The sequence below is a fragment of the Sus scrofa genome, chromosome X (assembly GCF_000003025.6).
Source record: "Sus scrofa isolate TJ Tabasco breed Duroc chromosome X, Sscrofa11.1, whole genome shotgun sequence".
Lineage (NCBI taxonomy): Eukaryota > Metazoa > Chordata > Mammalia > Artiodactyla > Suidae > Sus > Sus scrofa.
In genome coordinates this window covers 56850123-56863744 of record NC_010461.5, presented here as the reverse complement: position 1 = coordinate 56863744, position 13622 = coordinate 56850123, and the positions used below count along the sequence as shown (strand labels likewise).

The window sequence follows — 13622 nt, the reverse complement described above, 5'->3', positions numbered from 1 at the left end:
ATACCTGTAGTCTTTACAAGAGTCACCCTGTCACCTGTAGCTGGTGCAAGTGGCATCTCAACCCCCTTAGTCTGCACCAGAGACACCCTATCTCTGAGAGACTGCTCGTGTACAGGGAAAGATGTTCCTTTGGTGGTCTGACCCTTCTCCTCAGGCCTTGCCAACAATGTTGCCTTCCTTCACCTGTGGCCCCAGACCTCCTCTTGGGTTCTCTCAGCTGTGGTGCTCCACTCCCCAGCCCATGGCAGTCTCTCTATCCTCTCACTCTGTCTCCACACAGACAACCTTAGTCCTTTCTTCCAAAATGACTTCTGGAGCCTGTGTCTGACCACCCAGCCCCACCAGAGCATCTCAGGCTGTGGTGTCCAGGGGTGGTGGTACTGATGGTCTGTGTTGCTTTCATTCTGTTTTGCCCTTCTTAGTCCAGCTGCTGCACTTTTCTCTGAGACTTTGAGGTCCCTCTCTCTTGACTGATCTCCTGGTCAGTTAGGTGGCTTCCCAGGGTGTATGTTCCTTTCGTCTTTCACAGCTTCCTCTCAGGAGTGCTAGTCCTGTCCTGAATCCTTCTCTATCTCTCTCTTTTTTCCCTTTTATTCTACCCAGTTGTGTGGAGAGTTTCTTGTCCTTTTTGGAGGATTAAGGTCTTCTGTCAGTGTACAGTGGAAGTTTTGTGCAAATCATTCTACATGTAGATTTTTTTTTTGATGCGTTTATGTGAGAAGGTGAGTGCCATGTCTTAATTCTCTGCCATCTTGATCCCTCCCTCTGTTTATAGACTTTTTGATGATGGCCATTCTGGCGGGTGTAAGGTGGTACCTCATGGTAGTTTTGATTTGCATTTCTCTAATAATTATTGATGTTGAACATCTTTTCATGTGTTTCCTTGCTCATCTGTATGTCTTCTTTGGAGAATTATCTGTTTATATCTTCTGCCCAGTTTTTGATGTTTTTTTTTTTATATTGAGCTGCAGGGGGTGTTTATATGTTTATAGATTAATCCCCTGTCAGTTGCTTCATTTTCAAATATTTTCTCCCATTCTGTGGTTTGTCTTTTGGTTTTATTTATGGTTTCCTTTGATGTGCAAAAACTTTTAAGTTTAATTAGGTTCCATTTGTTTATTTTTGTTTTTATTGTCATTACTCTAGGAGGTGGATCTGAGAAGAAATGCTGAGGTTTACGTAGTAGAGTGCCCTCTGTTTTCCTCTAAGAGTTTTATGGTATCTGGTCTTATATTTATGTCTTTAATCCATTTTGAATTTATTTTTGTGTATATTGTTAGAAAGTGTTCTAATTTCATTCTTTTACATGTAGCTGTTTAGTTTTCCCAGCACCACTTGTTGAAGGGACTGTCTTTTCTCCATTGTATATTCTTGCCTCCTTCATAGATTAGTTGACCATAGGTGTGTCAGTTTAATTCTGGGCTTCTATCCTGTTCCACTAATCTGTATTTCTCTTTTTGTGCCAGTACCATACTGTTTTGATGAGTGTAGCTGTGTAGTATGGTCTGAAGTCCAGGAGCCTGATTCCTCCAGCTCCATTTTTCTTTCTCAGGATTGCTTTGGCTATTCAGGGTCATTTGTGTTTCCAAACGGCTTTAAAATATTTTGTTCTAGTTCTGTGAAAAATGCTGTTGGTAATTTGATAGGGATTGCATTGAATCTGTAGATTGTCTTGGGTAGTATAGTCCTTTTGATAGTATCAATTTATTTCAATATAAGAGTATGGTATATCTTTCCATCTGTTTGTGTCATCTTTGATTTCTTTCATCAGCATCTTATAGTTTTCAGAGTATAGGTCTTTTGTCTCTTTAGGTAGGTTTATTCCTAGGCATTTTATTTTATTTTTTTGATGTGATGGTAATTGGGACTGTTTCCCTAAATTCCCTGTCTGATCTCTCATTGATAGTATATTGAAATGTAGTTGATTTCTGTGTATTAATTTTGTATCCTACAACTTTATCAAATTCATTGATGAGCTCTAACAGTTTTCTGGTCGTGTCTTTAGGATTTTCTAGGTATAGTATCATGTCATCTGTAAACAGTGATAGTTTTACTTCTTCCTTTCTGATTTGGATTCCTTTTATTTCTTTTTCTTCTCTGACTGCTGTGGGTAGGACTTCCAAGTCAGTGTTGAATAAAAGTGGTGAGAGTGGACATCTTTGTCTTGTTCCTGATTTTAGCGGGAATTCTTTCAGCTTTTCACCATTGAGAATGATGTTATCTGTGGGTTTGTCATGTGTGGCCTTTATTTTGTTGAGACAGTTCTCTCTATGCCTACTTTCTGGAGGGTTTTTTTTTTATTATCAGAAATGGGTGTTGGATTATGTCAAAAGCTTTTTCGGAATCTATTGAGAGGATCATGTGGTTTTTATTCTTCAATTTGCTAATGTGGTATATCACACTGATTCATTTGTGGATATTGAAAAGTCCTTGTATCCCTGGGATAAATCCCACTCGATCATAGTTTTTTACCCTTGCAATGTATTGTTGGATGTGGTTTGCTAGCATTTTGTTGAGGATTTTTGCATCTATATTCATAAGTGATATTGGCCTGTAATTTTCTTTTTTTGTGGTATTTTTGGTGCCCTCAGAGTGAGTTGGGAGGTTCCTTCCTCTGCACTTGTTTCAGAAGGATAGGTGTTAACTCTTCTCTAAATTTTTGATAGAATTCTCCTGTGAAGCCACCTCGTCCCTGGACTTTTGTTTGTTGAATGTTTTTTAATAACAGTTTCAATTTTAGCACTTGTGATTGGCCATTTGTCTTTTCTGTTTCTTCTTGGTTTAGTCTTGGAAGAATGTTCTTTTCTAAGAATTTGTCCATTTCTTCTAGGTTGTCCATTAGCATTATAGTTGCTTTCAGTAGTCTCTTATGATCCTTGTATTCCTGTGTCCGTTTTAACTTGTCCTTTATAATTTCTAATTTTATTGATTTGAGTTTTCTCTCTTTTTTTTTCTTGATGATTCTGGCCAAGGGTTTATCAATATTTTTGATTTTTTTCAAAGAACCAGCTTTTAGTTTCATTGTTTTTAACCTCCATGGTTTTCTTCCTTTCAATTTCATTTATTTCTGCTCTGATCTTTATGATGTCTTTTCTTCTCATAACTTTGGGTTTTGTTTTTCTTTCTCTAGTTGCTTTTGGTATAAATAACTTTTTATTGTTATTTAAATTTTTCTTGATTCCTGAGGTAGTTTGTATTGTTAGAGACTTCACCCTCAGAACTTATTTTTGCTGCATCCCATAGGTTTTGGGTTTTTTCGTTTGTTTGTTTGTATTTTTTTTGTAGTGCCACACTGTGGTATATGGAAGTTCTCAGGGTAGGGGTCAAATTGTAGCTGTAGGTGCTGGCCTAAGCCACAGCCACAGTAACACCAGATCAGAGCTATGTCTGAGATCTACACCATAGCTCATGGCAATGCCAAATCCTTAACCTACTGAGATAGGCCAGGGATCAAACCCCCGTCCTCATGGATAATAGGTTCATTACCACTGAGCCATGGTGAGAACTCCCCATAGCTTTTGGATTGTTGCGTCTTTGTTGTCATTTGCTTCTAGGCATTTTTCAATTTCCTCTTATTCCTTTTGTGATCCATTGGTTGTTTAGTAGCATGTCATTTAGTCTCCACGTATTTGGTGGGTTTTTGCAGTATTTTTTCCTGTTGATTTCTAGTCTTATAGCATTGAGGTCAGAAAAGATGGCTGATGTGATTTCAATTTTCTTAAATTTACTGAGGCTTGATTTGTGGCCCAGAATGTGATCTATCTTAGAGAATGTTCTCTGTGCACTTGAACAGAATGTGTGTTCTTCTGTTTTTGGATGGAATACTATATAAATATATATTGAATCCATCTGGTGTAGTGCATTATTTAAGGCCTCTGTTTTCTTTTTGATTTTCTGGTGTAATGGATCATTTAAGGCCTGTGTTTCCTTGTTGATCTTCTGTTTGGATGATCTGTCCATTGCTGTAAGTGGGGTGTTAAAGTCCCCCACTATTGTATTATTTTTGATTTCTAATTTTAAGGCTTTTAGCAGTTGCGTTATATATTGAGGAGATCCTGTGTTGGGTGCAAATATCTTTACAATTGTTATATCTTCTTCTTGGATTGATCCTTTGATCATTAGGTAATGTCCTTCTTTGTCTTTTATAACATTCTTTATTTTAAGGTCTATTTTGTCTGATATGAGCATTGCTGCTCCAGCTTTCTTTTGATTTCTGTTTGCATGGAATGTTTTCTTCCATTCTCTCACTTTCGTTTTGTATGTGTCCCTAGAACTGAAGTGGGTCTCTTGAAGAAGACATATACTTGGGTCTTGTTTTTTTATCCATTCAGCCAATCTATGTCTTTTGGCTGGTGCATTTAGTCCATTTACATTTTAGGTAATTATATGTATGTTCTTATTGCCATTTTGTTCATTGTTTTGTATTCATTTTCATTGTCTTTTTTCTTCCATTTTTCTCTCCTGGTTTGATAACTATCTTTAGTGTTGTGTTTGGATTGCTTTTTCTCATTTGTGTGTGTATCTATTGTATATTTTTGGTTTGCAGTTACCATGAAATTTTGATATTGGAGTCTGTACATATATAAGATTGTTTTAAGTTGCTGGTCTCATCACTGGTATCCTGCATTTGTACCCTCGTCTTCTCATGGTTTCTGATTTTGGTAGCATATTTGCATGTGGATGATTTCCTACCTTTATGTATGCCTGTACCAGTGAACCTTATCATTTATAATTTTCTTGTTTCTAGTTGCAGCTTTTCTTTTCCACTGAGAGAATTTCTTTAGTATTTGTTGTAAATCTGGCTTAGTGGTGTTGAATTCTCTTAGCTTTTCCTTGTCTGTTAAGCTTTTGATTTCTTTTTCAAATCTGAATGAGAGCCTTTCTGGGTAGAGTAATCTTTGTTGGAGGTTTTTTCCTTTTGTCACTTTAAGTATATCATGCCATTCCATTCTAGCCTGCAGAGTATCTGCTGAACAATCAGCTCATAATCTTATTGGGGTCCCCTTGTATGTTACCTGTTGCTTTTCCCTAGCTGCTTTCTATATTTTCTCTTTGTCTTTAATTTTGGTCAGTTTGATTAATATTTGTCTCAGGGTGTTCCTCCTTGGGTTTATTTTTTATGGTACTTGTGCTTCCTGGAATTTGAGTGAGTTATTCCTTACCCATGTTAGGGAAATTTTCGGCTATTACCTCTTCAGATATTTTCTCTGGCCCTTTCTCTCTCTCTTCTCCTTCTGGCACCCCTATTATGCGGATGTCGGTACTTTTAAAGTTCTCCCAGATTTTTTTTTTTAAAGATTTTTTTTTTTAGAGATACTTTATTTATTTATTTATTTATTTATTTATTTATTGGTCTTTTTTTTGCCATTTCTTGGGCCGCTCCCACAGCATATGGAGGTTCCCAGGCTAGGGGTCTAATCGGAGCTGTAGCTGCCAGCCTACGCCAGAGCCACAGCAACGCGGGATCCGAGCCGCGTCTGCAACCTACACCACAGCTCACGGCAACGCTGGATCATTAATCCACTGAGCAAGGGCAGGGATCGAACCTGCAACCTCATGGTTCCTAGTTGGATTCGTTCACCACTGCGCCACGACGGGAACTCCAGTTCTCCCAGATTTATCTTACACTATCTTCATTTCTTTTCAATCTTTTTTCTCTTTTCTGTTCCACATCAGTTGACTTCTAGCAATCTGTCTTCCACCTTGTTTATTCGTTCTTCTGCCTCCTGTATTCTGCTGTTGGTGCCTTCCAGTGAATTTTTTATTTCAATTGTATTTTGTACCTCTGCTTGCTTAATTTTTCAATCTTCTATTTCTCTGTTCAGTGTTTCTTGTAATTTATCAATCCTTGCCTCCAGTTTATATTCTAGATCTTGAATCAACTTTACTGTCATTATTTTAAAGTCTTTTTCATGGAGGTTGATAATCTCCAGATCACTTAGATGTTTTTCTGGCTTTTTTTCTTATCCCTTTATCTGGGTCATGATTCTCTACCTTTTCATTTTGTATGGATTTTTACTGTGGTCTCCTTTTTGCAGGCAGTAGGGTTGAAGCCTCTGTTGCTTCTAATGTTTGCCCGCCTTGTGGCTGAAGTTGGTATGGGGGCTTGCTGCAGGCTTCCTGATGGGAAGGACGGGTGCCTGCCTACTGGTAGGTGGCACTGAATGGGGCTTTGTCTCTTGGTGTGATTAGAGGTGTTGTGTGCCTTATGGGGGGGGGTCTTTAGGCAGCCTGTTTGCTAATGGGTGGCACTGTTTTCCCACCCTATTTGTTGTTTGGCCTGGGGATTCTCAGCCCTGAGGGGTTGGGACATATTTTTCTAAAATGGCCACCTTCAGGGGAATTCATGCTGACTGATGATTATTCCAGAAACCTTTGCCTCCAGTGTCCTTCCCCCTCAACGAGCCACATTTGCCCCATTTTCCCAGGAGATCCTCCAAGATCCGAAGGTAGGCTGACCCAGATTCTTATGGAGGCTCTACTTTGCCTTGGGACCCAGTGCACATGAAATCCTTTGTGCACCCTTCAAGGTTGGAGTCTCTTGGCATTCCCATTGTGGCGCAGCAGAAATCCGACTGGTAACCATGAGGGTGTGGATTTGATCTCTGACCTTGCTTAGTGGGTTAAAAGATCGGGTGTTGCTATGTGCTGTGGTGTAGGTTGTAGACATGGCTTGGATCTGGTGTTGCTGTGGCTGTGGTGTAGGCTGGCAGCTGTAGCTCCATTTTGACCCCTAGCCTGGGAACTTCCATGTGTTCTGGGTGTGGCTCTTAAAAAATATGGCGTCTATGTTTCCCCTAGTCCTGTGGAGCTCCTGTGCACAATCCTTGCTTGCCTTCAATGCCAAATGCTTCAAGGGCTCCTCCTCCCACTGTCAGACCCCCAGGTGTGGGAACCTGATGTGGGGCTTAGAACTCTCTCCTGTGTGTGAGTCTTTCTGGTTTCACCGGCCCATATGGAATTGCTTGTGTAGTGTAGGTCCCCCTTTTACCATCTCATCTGTCTTCTTTGTCTTTTAGTGTTATGGATATCTCTTTGGTAGTTTCAAGTCTATTTTGTTGATGGTTGTTCAGCAGTTGCTTGTAATTTTGTTGTTTTCATGAGAGAAGGCGAGCTCCAGTCCTTCTACTCCACCATCTTCTAAATTCCTCCCAATTGTTATGTTTGTTAAAATTTTGTTCATTTTAATTCCAGAGTAGTTTTCCATAGTAACAATATACCACAATTTGTTTAATCATTCACCTGTTGAAGGACATCAGGGTTCTTTCATGAGTTAGGCTATTATGAGTAAAGTGGCTATGAACATTTGTGTATGAATTTAAAAAAAATTTTATGGCTGCATCTGTAGCATATGCCAGTTCCCAGGCTAGGGACTGAATCCAAGCTTATAGTTGCAGCAATCCTGAATCCTTTTTAACTCAATGTGCCAGGCTGGGATCAAACTCACACTTCTGCAATGACCTGAGTCACTGCATTCATATTCTTCTTTTTTCTTTTTTGGCCACCCCCACAGAATATGGATCCTGGGTCAGGGATTGCATCTGAGCTAGCTCTACAACCTACACTGTAGAAATGTCCAATCCTTAAGCCACTGTGCTGGGCCTGGGATTGACCCACTGCCTCCACAGAAACAAGCTGGTTCACTAACGCACTGAGCCACAGTAGATTTTTAACCCACTGCACCATGGCAAGAACTCCTGTAAATGAATCTTTATGTAAAAATAAGTTTTCATCTTTTGAGGATAAATGCCCAAGAGTGTATTTTCTGGGTCAGGTGGTATTTGCATATTTACTTCTGTAAGAAACTGCCAAATTTTTTCCCAGAGTAGCTGTATCATTTTACATCCCATCGAAAATATATGAGTGAGCCAGTTTCTCTTTATCCTTTCTAGCATTTGCTAATGTCACTATTTTCTATTTTAACTGTTTTGTTTGTAGTAATATCTTATTGTGATGAAAATTTGCACTTACCTTGTAGCTAATTATGTTGAACATCTTTTCATGTGTTTATGTGCCATCTGTACATCCTCTTCTGTTCTTTGCCCGTTGTCCAGTTGGATTGCTTATATTTTAAATGTTTAATGGGGAGAGGTTTTATATATTCTGGTGACTAGACTTTTGTTGAATGTGTGGTTTGCAAATATTTTTCTCCCTATTTGTAGCTTCTGAACTGGGTTTTTCATAAAACAAAGGTTTTTAATTTTGATGAAGTCCAGTTTATCAGTTTTACTTTGTATGTGTCATGCTTCCAAATCTATGTTAAATAAGAGTGGTGAGAGTGAATATATTTACCTTGTACCCAAACTTAGAGAGAAATCAGTTTTTCAATATTAACTGTGATGATTGCAGTAGATTTTAGTAGAAGCTCTTTATTTAGTTGAGAATGTTTCCTCTATTAATATTTTTTGAGAGTTTTTATCATGAATGGCTGATTTTGTACAGTGTTTTTTCAGTGCCAGTTGATATGATTATATTAATTGATTTTTCTTTTTTAGCCAATTAATATTGTGGATTCTATTGGTGGGTTTTTGAATGTTTAAGCAGCCTTTAGTATCTGGAATAAATCCCATTTAGTCATGGTGTAAAATTCTTTATATACATTGTTGGATTCAATTTGCTAATATTTTGTTGAGGATTTTTGTGTCTAATTTCCTGATTGCTATCAGTCTGCTTTTTTTTTTTTTTTTTGGTCTTTTTCTGGTTTTCGTATCAGGATAATACTGCCCTCATCAAATGAATTGGGAAGTATTCCTTCCTTTTATATTTTCTGGAAGAGTTTGTATAAATTTATGTTAATTCTTCTTTAAATATTTGGTAGTATTCTCCAGTGAAATAATACGAGCCTCAAGATGTCTTTTCCAGGATATTTAATATTAAAAATTAAATTTTTAATGGTTATAGAACTATTCACATTTTCTGTTTTAACTTGTTTGAGTTTCAGTAGTTTATAGTTTTTCAGGAATTGATTCCTTTTTTCTAAATGATCAAATTTATGAGTATAATTTATATAGCATTCTTTTATTATCCTATTGATGGCTCTAAATATGCACTGATATCCTCTTTTTCATTCATGATATTGGTGATTTGTGTCCTCCCTGTTTTTATTTTTGTCATTCTTATTAGAGGTTTATCAATTTTATTCATTGTTTTAAAAGAAAATAATTTTTATTGATTTTTTCTCCTGTTTTCTTTTTTTGATTCATTAATTTGCTCTTTATTACTTCCTTTCTTTTACTTGCACTTCTTTTTCTAGTTTTTTAGGATAAAACTTTAAATTATTAATTGAGAATTTTTGTTTTTTCAAATACAAGCTTTTTAGTTCTATAAATCTCCTTCTTTGTAGCTTTGTCCACATATTGGTATGTTATTTTCATTTTCATTCAGTTCTATGTATTCTTTTATTTTTGAGACCTCCTCTTTGCCCCATAGATTATTTAAAGTATTGTTTGATTTTTAAGTGTTTAGAGATACTCCTGTTGCCTTTTTGTTACTGATTTCCAGTTTGATTCCATTATGGTCAAAAAATATGCTCTGTATGATTTCAATTTTTAAAGTTTTTTTTTATGGCCCAGGATGTCTATTTTGGTGAATATTATTACATGGACACTTGGGAGAAATATGTATTCTGTTGTTTTTAGGCAGAGTGTTCTATATATGTCACTTAGCTCCTGTAACTTGGTTGTGTTGTTCAATTCTTCTCCATCTTCACTGATTTTCTGTCTAGTAGTTTATTAATTGGTGAGAGTTGGGTTTTAAGCTCCCAGTTATTTTTTAATTAATTAATTAATTAATTTTTTGGCCTTCCCATGGCATGTGAAAGTTCCCAGGGCCAAGGATCAAACCTGTACCATAGCAGTGATCCAAGCCACTGCAATGACACTAGATCCTTAACCCACTGTGCCTGAAAGGAACTCCTTCCAATGGTTTCTATTTTCAGCCCTATCAGGTTTTCTTTCAAGCATTTTGTTTTGATGGCTAGATCATTAGGAATCTCATATCTTCCTGTTGATATGTTGTTTCATCATATCATATGTAATGTCTCTCTTTGTCTCCGGCCGTTTTCCTTGCCATGAAGTCTCCTTATTTGATAGTAACATAGCCTCTCCTTTTTATTAATATTTCATGGTATATCTTTTTCCATTCTTCTATTTTCAACCTAATATGTTGCTGAATTTGAAGCAAATTTATAGACAACATATTGTTGGAATATATTTTTAATCTACTCTATTAGTCTCTGCCTTTTAAAATTTTTGGCCACCCCATGGCCTATGGAGTTCCCAGGCCAGGGATTGCATTGGAACCAGAGCTGTGACCTACACCATAACTGTGGCAACACCAGATCCTTAACCCACTATGCTGGGCTGGGAATCAAACACGTGACCCTACTCTTGCAGGGACATCATCAATCCCATTGTGCCATAGTAGAAACTCTGTCAATCTCTGCCTTTTAATTGATATATTTAGACCATTTACATTTAAAGTAATTATTGATACGTTAGGGCTAAAGTTGCCATTTTATCGTTTTCTATTTGTTTCTTCTGGTTTATTTTTTTTAATTTTTTTAATTTTTTGCTTTTTAGGGCTGCACCCACAGCATATGGAGGTTCCTAGGCCTAGAGGTTTAATCAAAGCTACAGCTGCCAGCCTATACCACAGCCACAGCCACTGCAATGCCAGATCCAAGCCGCATCTGCAATGCTGGATCCTTAACCCACTGAGCAAGGCCAGGGATTGAACCTGTACCCCCATGGTTCCTAGTTGGATTTGTTTCTGCTGTGCCATGATGGGAACTCCTATTTCCTCTGGTTTAGTTCATCTGTTTCTCTTTTCATATCTTCCTGTGATTTTTTTTAACATTTAAAAAATTTAAGCTTGATTTATTCACAGTGTTTCTTACTATTTAATTTTATAGAGTTTTCTTAATGATTGCTATGAGTATTAAAATATATAAATTGTTACTGTGTTCTGTGTCTATCTTATCATTTTAAGTATAAAACTTATTTTCTCTTCACTTTTCAATGTAATTATCAAAAGTATTTCCATTCACACCTGATGGTGTTATAAATTTTACTTAAATAAATATACCATTTAATTCATTATGTTGTCATCATTACTTAATAGCATTAGTACTATTACCTAATAGGTAATAGTCTGTCTGGCATTTAATTCCTTGCATAATGGCAGTAATTCTTTGATGTTGAGCAGCAGTTCAGATCCAACCTTGGTATTTTCATTCTCTCTTCTAAGGAAGGGCAAATTTAAGATTTCTTTCTTTTTTTTTTTTTTTGCCATTTCTTGGGCCTCTCCCACGGGATATGGAGTTTCCCAGGCTAGCGGTCTAATCGGAGCTGTAGCTGCCAGCCTACGCCAGAGCCACAGCAATGCCGGATCCGAGCCACGTCTGCGACCTACACCACAGCTCACGGCAACGCCAGGCCCTTAACCCACTGAGCAAGGGCAGGGATCAAACCTGCAACCTCATGGTTCCTAGTCGGATTCATTAACCACTGTGCCACGACGGGAACTCCAAATTTAAGATTTCTTGATCCATCAGTATAAGTTATAATAATTTATAGATCTGCTAGGATACAATTTCACCAGCAGTGAGTACCACACAAGAACAAATAACTTTCTTTGTTACAATTCTTGGTACTAGTGGTAGTTTTGACTGTTAAGAATGTTCACATTTTTGTGTATTGCCTTACAGTTTACACAGTGCTTTCGTATCTGTGATCTCATTTGATCCTCATAAGATCAATTCTATATGGTAGACATTGCTATCCCTATTTTACAGTTAAGGAAATTGACGTTCAGAGAGGTTTTGGCTTGCCTAAGTTGACTGAGCAAAGAAGAGGGAACACTAGGAATCCAAAGCCCATGTTCTTTTCACTACATCAGCATAGGCTGGGCATCATCCCAGACCTAATGAATAAGAATCTCCAAGTGATTGGACCTAGGCATGTGATTTAGGTCTAATAATTCAAGCTAGTTTTAAAAATGTATTCATCTTGTTGGGCCAGAAATCAATATTTCAAATCCAAAATATAGAGAATTCCAGTAAAAGAAGTCTTAAAGAAGAGGCAGCATGATGTAATGATGTAGAAACCTTTGGTGAACATCAGACTTGTAAGCAGAGCTTTTTGAAAATCACATTATTAGACCTGTTACTTCCTCTGAGATAAAATCTGAGTATCAGTAAATACTTTATGGATTCTTTGACTATTAAAGGCTTTTATTGTCTTATAAGAACAGAAAACATCACCTGAAATGGAGTTTGTCACTCAGCATATCTCTTATTATAAAAAAGATTTTCTTCACCTTGAGTAATGAATCAATCAGCAAGTATTCATTAAACATTTATTTGTATAGAGAGGAATATTATTTTGTAATCTCTATAGATAATTGAGATTTGGCTTATTGAGGCTTTTGTGTTTACAATTTATTTTACCCCTTAACAAAATCTAGCATTAAAGCCTTAGAGGAGTGTATCTACTCAGTAAGATGTCAAGCTTAAGATTCAGCAAGTAGGTAGAGGAGAAAACTAGAAAGAAGCTGGCTTCTTACATTCTTCACCTTTTCTTCTCTCTACTCAGTTCTTTTATTATCCAAAGTACAAGAATATTTGACACCACATAAGAGAAAAAAATAGACAATGTAGGGATTTTTTCCCCTAGAAAGTACTTTTAAAAATTATTTTCTTGGAGTTCTGGTTGTGGCTCAGTAGTAACAAACCCGACTAGTGTCCATGAGGACTCAGGTTTGATCCCTAGCCTTGTTCAATGGGATAGGGATCTGGCGTTGCCATGAGCTGTGATGTAGGTTGCAGATGTGGTCAGATCCTGCCTTGCTATGGCTGTGGCATAGGCTGGCAGTTGCAGCTCTGATTCGACCCTTAGCCAGGGAATTTCCATATGCTGCAGGTGCAAGCCCTAAAAAGACAAGTAAGTAAATTAAAAAAAATTATTTTCTTGTATATGTCCATATTTCTTTTAACATGCCTCATCAGATAAATTCTTAAATGACTGAAACAAGCCTCCTTTACAAGTGCCTAAGTAACGTGTGGTTGATGTTTTCATTACAGTGTCAGTCATAAAATGGTAGAACTGAAAGGAATCTTAAAGATAATCTAGTACAGTATCCTCATTTTATAGATGAGGAAACTAAAGTGATGAGGGCATAAGGTTCAAAGTTATATATAAATATTAGAGTAGCTCTTCTAGCTCCAAGATGGGATTGCACTAAATTGTCTTTCATAGCAGATGTTCACAGTAGTTCAGACTGTGAAGTTATTTTGAGCCTGTTTTAGGACAAAAGACTGGTATTTAACATAAAAAATATCCTCTAATGTAGAGATAAAATCAAGAGCTATTCAGGCTGGGGAAACATCTATCAGACATTACATTATATCATAATATAGTAAGACTGTACATCAGTTTTGCCATTTCCAGAAAAACAAAATGACTCTCAGTCATTCACTGTCAACTCTGTGTTATCCAAGATTCTTATCATTTATTTCTCTATATTTTGAGCTAAATAGTATTGCTAAAAATTAGAAAACAAATTAACACTTTTAAACACCAGTTAAAATACGTTAGAATTGACTTGTGGACAAATAGCTTATT

General features: G+C 37.0%; 1 protein-coding gene across 1 annotated transcript in view; it reads left to right on the top strand.

Annotated features, from left to right (window-relative positions):
- TEX11 (testis expressed 11) overlaps positions 1-13622 on the top strand; it is a 381172-nt gene that overhangs the window by 61360 nt on the left and 306190 nt on the right. The gene's annotated exons all lie outside the window — the stretch shown is intronic.